The sequence below is a fragment of the Mastomys coucha genome, unplaced genomic scaffold, assembly GCF_008632895.1.
Source record: "Mastomys coucha isolate ucsf_1 unplaced genomic scaffold, UCSF_Mcou_1 pScaffold18, whole genome shotgun sequence".
Lineage (NCBI taxonomy): Eukaryota > Metazoa > Chordata > Mammalia > Rodentia > Muridae > Mastomys > Mastomys coucha.
Window position 1 is genome coordinate 3,302,856 of NW_022196900.1, and position 5,380 is coordinate 3,308,235.

General features: G+C 45.4%; 2 protein-coding genes across 5 annotated transcripts in view; one reads left to right on the forward strand and one right to left on the reverse strand.

Moving 5' to 3' along the window:
• Kif24 (kinesin family member 24) overlaps window positions 1-604 on the reverse strand; it is a 79,208-nt gene extending 78,604 nt beyond the window's left edge. For both annotated transcript variants that reach the window (XM_031377078.1, XM_031377077.1), the window contains exon 1: window positions 411-604. The gene's annotated coding sequence lies outside the window, so the exon portion shown is untranslated. The remainder of the gene's footprint in view (window positions 1-410) is intronic.
• A 113-nt stretch (window positions 605-717) lies between these two features.
• Window positions 718-5,380, forward strand: part of Nudt2 (nudix hydrolase 2) — a 16,111-nt gene continuing 11,448 nt past the window's right edge. Inside the window, exon 1 of one of the 3 annotated variants that reach the window (XM_031377080.1) lies at window positions 718-862. The gene's annotated coding sequence lies outside the window, so the exon portion shown is untranslated. The remainder of the gene's footprint in view (window positions 863-5,380) is intronic. The other 2 variants (XM_031377079.1, XM_031377081.1) reach the window with 2 other exon arrangements.

A 5,380-nucleotide genomic window follows, 5' to 3' on the forward strand; every position in this document is an offset into this window, starting at 1 on the left:
CCCCCCCCCCCCCAAAAAAAAATCTACTATGGGTAAGACATTGTGGAAAGGCTTGTCTTATCTCAGAGGGCAAAATTAGATGAGAAAGACAAGAATGAGGTTTCCGGAAATTCACCAAACCAACCAAAGTCCAATCGAAGCACTCTGAAGAGCGTGTTCCAAAGGCAAGAGGCCTTTGGGGACTCAGAAAGGCCTCAAAACTGGTGGCGTTCGAGATAATTGCTGCGGAAACCGTAGACAGGGAGATGAAACCAGAGAGAGTGTGTGAACCCTCGAAGAATCGGAGACGCCAAGTTCTAGTTACCGCGCACCTACTGGCCTCCGGTCGCGCCGCTCAGAGACAGGCGCACCCTCTCCAGCGCAGGCGCAGGCGCAGGGCCTGGGCTCAAGCCAAAGCCACCGTTTCTCACCTCGGGGCCTTCCGGAATCCTCCTCGGTCAGTTTTTTCCGAGGACAGAAGAAATAGTGCCGGAAGGAGAAAGCCCTAAGGCCGGGCTAGCTGAGCGTCTGGCCAAGCCGCCTAGGGTGTCCGCCGGGCCACATCCCCATGGCAACGTCACCAAGCGCCAGTTCGAAAGCGCGCGCCGACGCCCGCCCGCCTGCTCTTCCGCGGCACCGACCAATGGTCATCCACGGAGCCTGTCACTCTCGCCTCCAAACGGCCAATCATAGATGAGGAGAGGCAGGGGGCGGTCCACTGTCCACCAATGGTTCCGCTTGGGGAAGATCTCGCGATGTTCCAAGTCAAGAAACCGCGCCCCATTCTCGATTCTGCGGCTCGCCTGAAGTGTCGCCGGGCGCTTCTGATTGGCTGGCGCGCCACGTCTCTGTTCGAGGACCACCTCCTGCTTCTGGGCTGCCGGTGAGTGCGGTGGGGCTGGGGGCGTGGGGAGTGTGTGGTGCTCCTGACCTGTGGCTGCGGGAGCAGAGCTGGCAGTGAGGCGGGTGTAGGCCAGGCCCCATCTGCTCACAGGACCTCGGTTTATCTCTCTGCACTAGAGAGGGCGAGGTTCAGTGCTGATGGCGTGGGTCGGAAGAATCCCAGAGGCAGAGAGGTCCAGCTTTGAGACTTAGCGGGCCAATTGTATTTTCTCCCTAGACCTCAGTATTGCTTTGTAGTTATCGATTAAACCCTGCCTGCATTCCTAGAGATCTTACGTTTTGTAAAAAATTTACGTGTATGTGTGTGTGTGTGTGTGTGTGTGTGTGTGTTTATGCGCGTCACGTGCATACAGGTGCTCTCAGAATCCAGAAGGCGTCGAATCCCAGGAGCTGGAGTTAAACGCGGTTGTGAGCCACCTGGTATAGGTTCCTGGGAACCGAACCTCAGTCCTTTGGAAGAGTGGCAGGTGCTCTTCAGCCCCCAAAGGTAGAAAGTCACAAGACTCTCATCTTAAGAAAAAATAGGCGAGGGCTGGAGAGGTGGCTCAGCGGTTAAGAGCACCAACTGCTCTTCCAGAGGTCCTGAGTTCAGTTCCCAGCAACCACTTGGTGGCTCACAACCATCTGTAATGGGATCAGAAGAGGCTGGTGTGTCTGAAGACAGCAATGGTGTACTCATATACATACATACATACGGAAGAAAGAAAAAGAAAAAAAAGGCAAAACAGCTTAAATCGAAAACAGTCAAGTTGCCAACACAGAAATGTTTAATGTTCGGTGGTGATTAAGCTTAATGATGTTAGAAATTGGGCGTGCCTGCATTTGATTAACTACCCAAAAATATTTCGGAACCATAGTTTTTTTTTTCCTTTTCTGAAAAATAATAATAATGCCTCAACAGGTTGCAAAGATGACTAGTGAAAATGCTTGGCACGTTCTAGCTTCTCAGGTAAAAAAGGTACCACCAGTACAGTAGGAACAAGTCCAGTAGCCAGGACATATGCAGCTTCATATGTACTTTAATGGAGTGCTCGGTTTTAGCTCAAAACTTAGCCTTTGGGGTGTGTGTGTGTGTGTGGAGAGATGGTTCAGTGGTTAAGAGCCCTTACCTCTTTTCCAGAGAACTTTGAGTTAATTTCCCAGCACCCATGTCAAGTGGCTCACAATTGCCTCCAACTCCTGCTCCAGGGGATCCATGGCCCTCTTCTGGCCTCTTCAGGCACCCACATACCACACACAACTGGCAGACACAGACATAAACAAAAATAAATTACTAATGAGTTAAAGAATAAAGGTAATTCTTACTAATAAGGAAATAAATACAGTATTCAAAAGGAGAAAATTGACAGTATTTATATTAAAATAAATTAATCTTGTTGATCTTTAAAAATTACTAGTAGTGTGAACACCGTTTATCAGCTGTTTCATGGAAATATAAAAGCAGAAGCTAGGAATAAGTCAAATACAAAGAAGCATTCAGATGGCCTATTATAATACAAGATAAGAGTGACTGGTATATATTCAGTATCTCTGTGTGCACATACTTTATTTTAAACTCTCAGCAATGAGAAATACCTGTTAGAGTCACTTTACAAATGATAGCATGTCTTTCAGGTAACAACCTGAACTGAGTAGCTAAGTTTCTTTCACAACAGTGTCAGCTATACTTTCCTATGTTGTACTGTTTTGAACTGAAAAGAGGGTGAAAATATTTGGAATACCAGATTGGAAAGGGGTGTTTAGATAGCTAAATGTACCCAAATTCAAAGAAAGTGGCTTGTCTTAGTCAGGGTTTCTACATCTGTGATGAAACTAACCAAGAGCAACTTGAGGAAGAAAGGTTTATTTGGCTTACTCATCCTTGTCACTGTTCATCGTCAAAAGAAGTCAGGACAGAAGGAATCTGGAGACAGGAGCTGATGCAGGGAACATGAAGGAGTGCTGCTTGCTCCTTGTGGCCTTCTCGGCCTGCTTTCATATAGAACCCAGGACCACCAGTGCAGGGATGGCCCCGCCCATAGTGGGCTGGGTACTTCCACATCAATCCCTAATTAAGAAAATGTCCTATAGGTTTGCCTACAGCCCAATCTCATAGAAGCATTTTCTGAACCGAGGCTTCCTCCTCTCCAGGGAGCCTAGCTTGTGTCAGGTTCACATAAAACTCGATAACACATGGGTTGTTGGAATATGTAGGATAAAAGCAATTCTTTTTCTAATAGAAAATGTTCAATTTAGGAAATGAAGAATGAGATATCACTGAATTTTAGAGCCAGTTTTCATTTACCTTGTGGGTAGTCTATAGCACTTCAAACTCAACTCAGTTCAAACAGAAGTGGGCAGCCCTTCCTCTTCATCCAGTTACCTAAACCAGCAGCTCACAGCTCTCTGTAACTCCAGTTCCAGGAGACCTGACTCCCCCACACCCATGCATGTATATGCTTTTTTAAAAGGTGGAAATAAGCTTGTGACATGTCTTTTTGCCTGCAGTCTTTTCTCCCGATTTGTTCTCCAGTTTACTTACTGCCAAAATGTGCTTGTAAAATGTCAATACGACCAAAAATACACTCCACCTGAAACCAGTAGTCCTTATTGTCTACAGAATATGAATTAAGCCAGGCATGGTGGCATGCTTTTAATCACAGCACTGCAGAGGCAGATGAATCGCTGAGTTTGAAACCAGCCTGATTTGTATAGAGAGTTCTGGGTCAGCAAGGGCTATATAGTGAGACCCTATCTAAAATAAAAATTAAAGTAAAATAAAATAAAATAAAAAGCAATACAGCCAGGCAATGGTGGCACATGCCTTTAATCCCAGCACTTGGGAGGCAGAGGCAGGCGGATTTCTGAGTTCGAGGCCAGCCTGGTCTACAGAGTGAGTTCCAGGACAGCCAGGGCTACACAGAGAAACCCTGTCTCGAAAACAAAGAAAAAAAAAAGCGCAATATAAACTAAGCTGCTTCCCAATAGAATGCTGTTTTGTGTGAGAGCTTTACACATTTCTTCCTTGGTCTAGAAGGCCTCCTTGCCTCACCTTCATATGAATTCACCCATCCTTTAAAAATATAATGGAGCTCCAGACATGGCTCAGTCTAGGCATAAAGTATATGCTGAGCAAGTATGAGGATCTGAGTGAACCTAGCACCCAGGTGAAAAACCCACAAGTGTGTGCACACGTGCACATCCTTCCGGGTACCCATTTGACCTAAAGATCCTCCTTTACTGTCTGTCTCATGTACATCCTTATGAAAAATGAAACACTTTGTAACATCTGCTTGGCTGCCTTTTGCTTCCACTGGGCTGTGAACTTCTAGGAAGGGATGTTTTTAGTCTTCAATTGCGTATTTACCCTTCAATCTTGCCGTGCAGGACATACTCAACAGACAGCGGATGAGTAAAAGAAACCCCGTGGGCTTCGGTATTAGTTCACTTAAGTTCGCTTCCATAGCTGAACAGCAGGTGGCACTAAAAGGCCACAGAACAAATTTTCCCTGAACAGTCTTTTTGTCCCAACCTTGTGTGACTTTGGTCTGATCCTAGAAACCACTATGTCATTAAAGGTAAAAATCTGACTTCTCCCTCTGCCAAATAGCAAAGCTTGCAAAATGATCCTGCAGCTTGATCTCCCAGAGAAGGGGATGAGTGGCAGGCAGATGCCCAGAGAAAGGTGTTTCTAGTTTTTTCATATGCTTAGGTTTTTTTTGTTTTGTTTTGTTTTGCTTTGTTTGTTTGTTTGTTTTGTTTTGTTTTTCGAGACAGGGTTTCTCTGTGTAGCCCAGGCTGTCCTGGAACTCATTCTGTAGACCAGGCTGGCCTTGAACTCAGAAATCCGCCTGCTTCTGCCTCCCAAGTGCTAGGATTAAAGATGTGTTCCACCACTGCCTGGCAGGTTTTTTCTTTCTTTCTTGTTTTCTTCCTTTTAGTATTGTTACAAGAAAACATCATGGATGGATCCCTCATTGTTCCTCCAAAAACAAGGAAGCTAGAGAGTTGCAGAGGAGGCCATCATGATGTGGGGTGAGGAGGCAGTAGGCATATGGAGCTGCTTATGAGTGAGCAGAGTTGCTCTTCCTCCTTTCTGGCCTGTGCAAAATTTCTAGACACCAGGTTTAGGGGAAACATGTGGTTTTAGTTCCTGTCTCTCAGGAAACAGCAGTGGAGTCATGGACACCCTTGTCAAATAGGCACTTTTAGGAGCCGCAGGCTAAACTTTCTCTACCTGAGCTGGCTTTGGTTACAAGACAGCCGCCCAAAACCTGTTCAGTGGAAAAGCTTTTACCCAGACACCCTAAACAGACTCCAGATAAGTATAAAGACTAAGGAGCATTAAAACTGGTGGTGATTTTATTAAATGTTTGTGTGTGCTCTCAGAGCCATATGTAACCTTAACCCTATTTCATGAAAAGGAGAGCTGTTGAAGGTGAAAAAATTTCAAGCTTTGGAGTTAGATTTTTTTTTCTTTTTTTCTTTTTCCTTTCTTTTCTTTTTCTTTTTTTTTTTT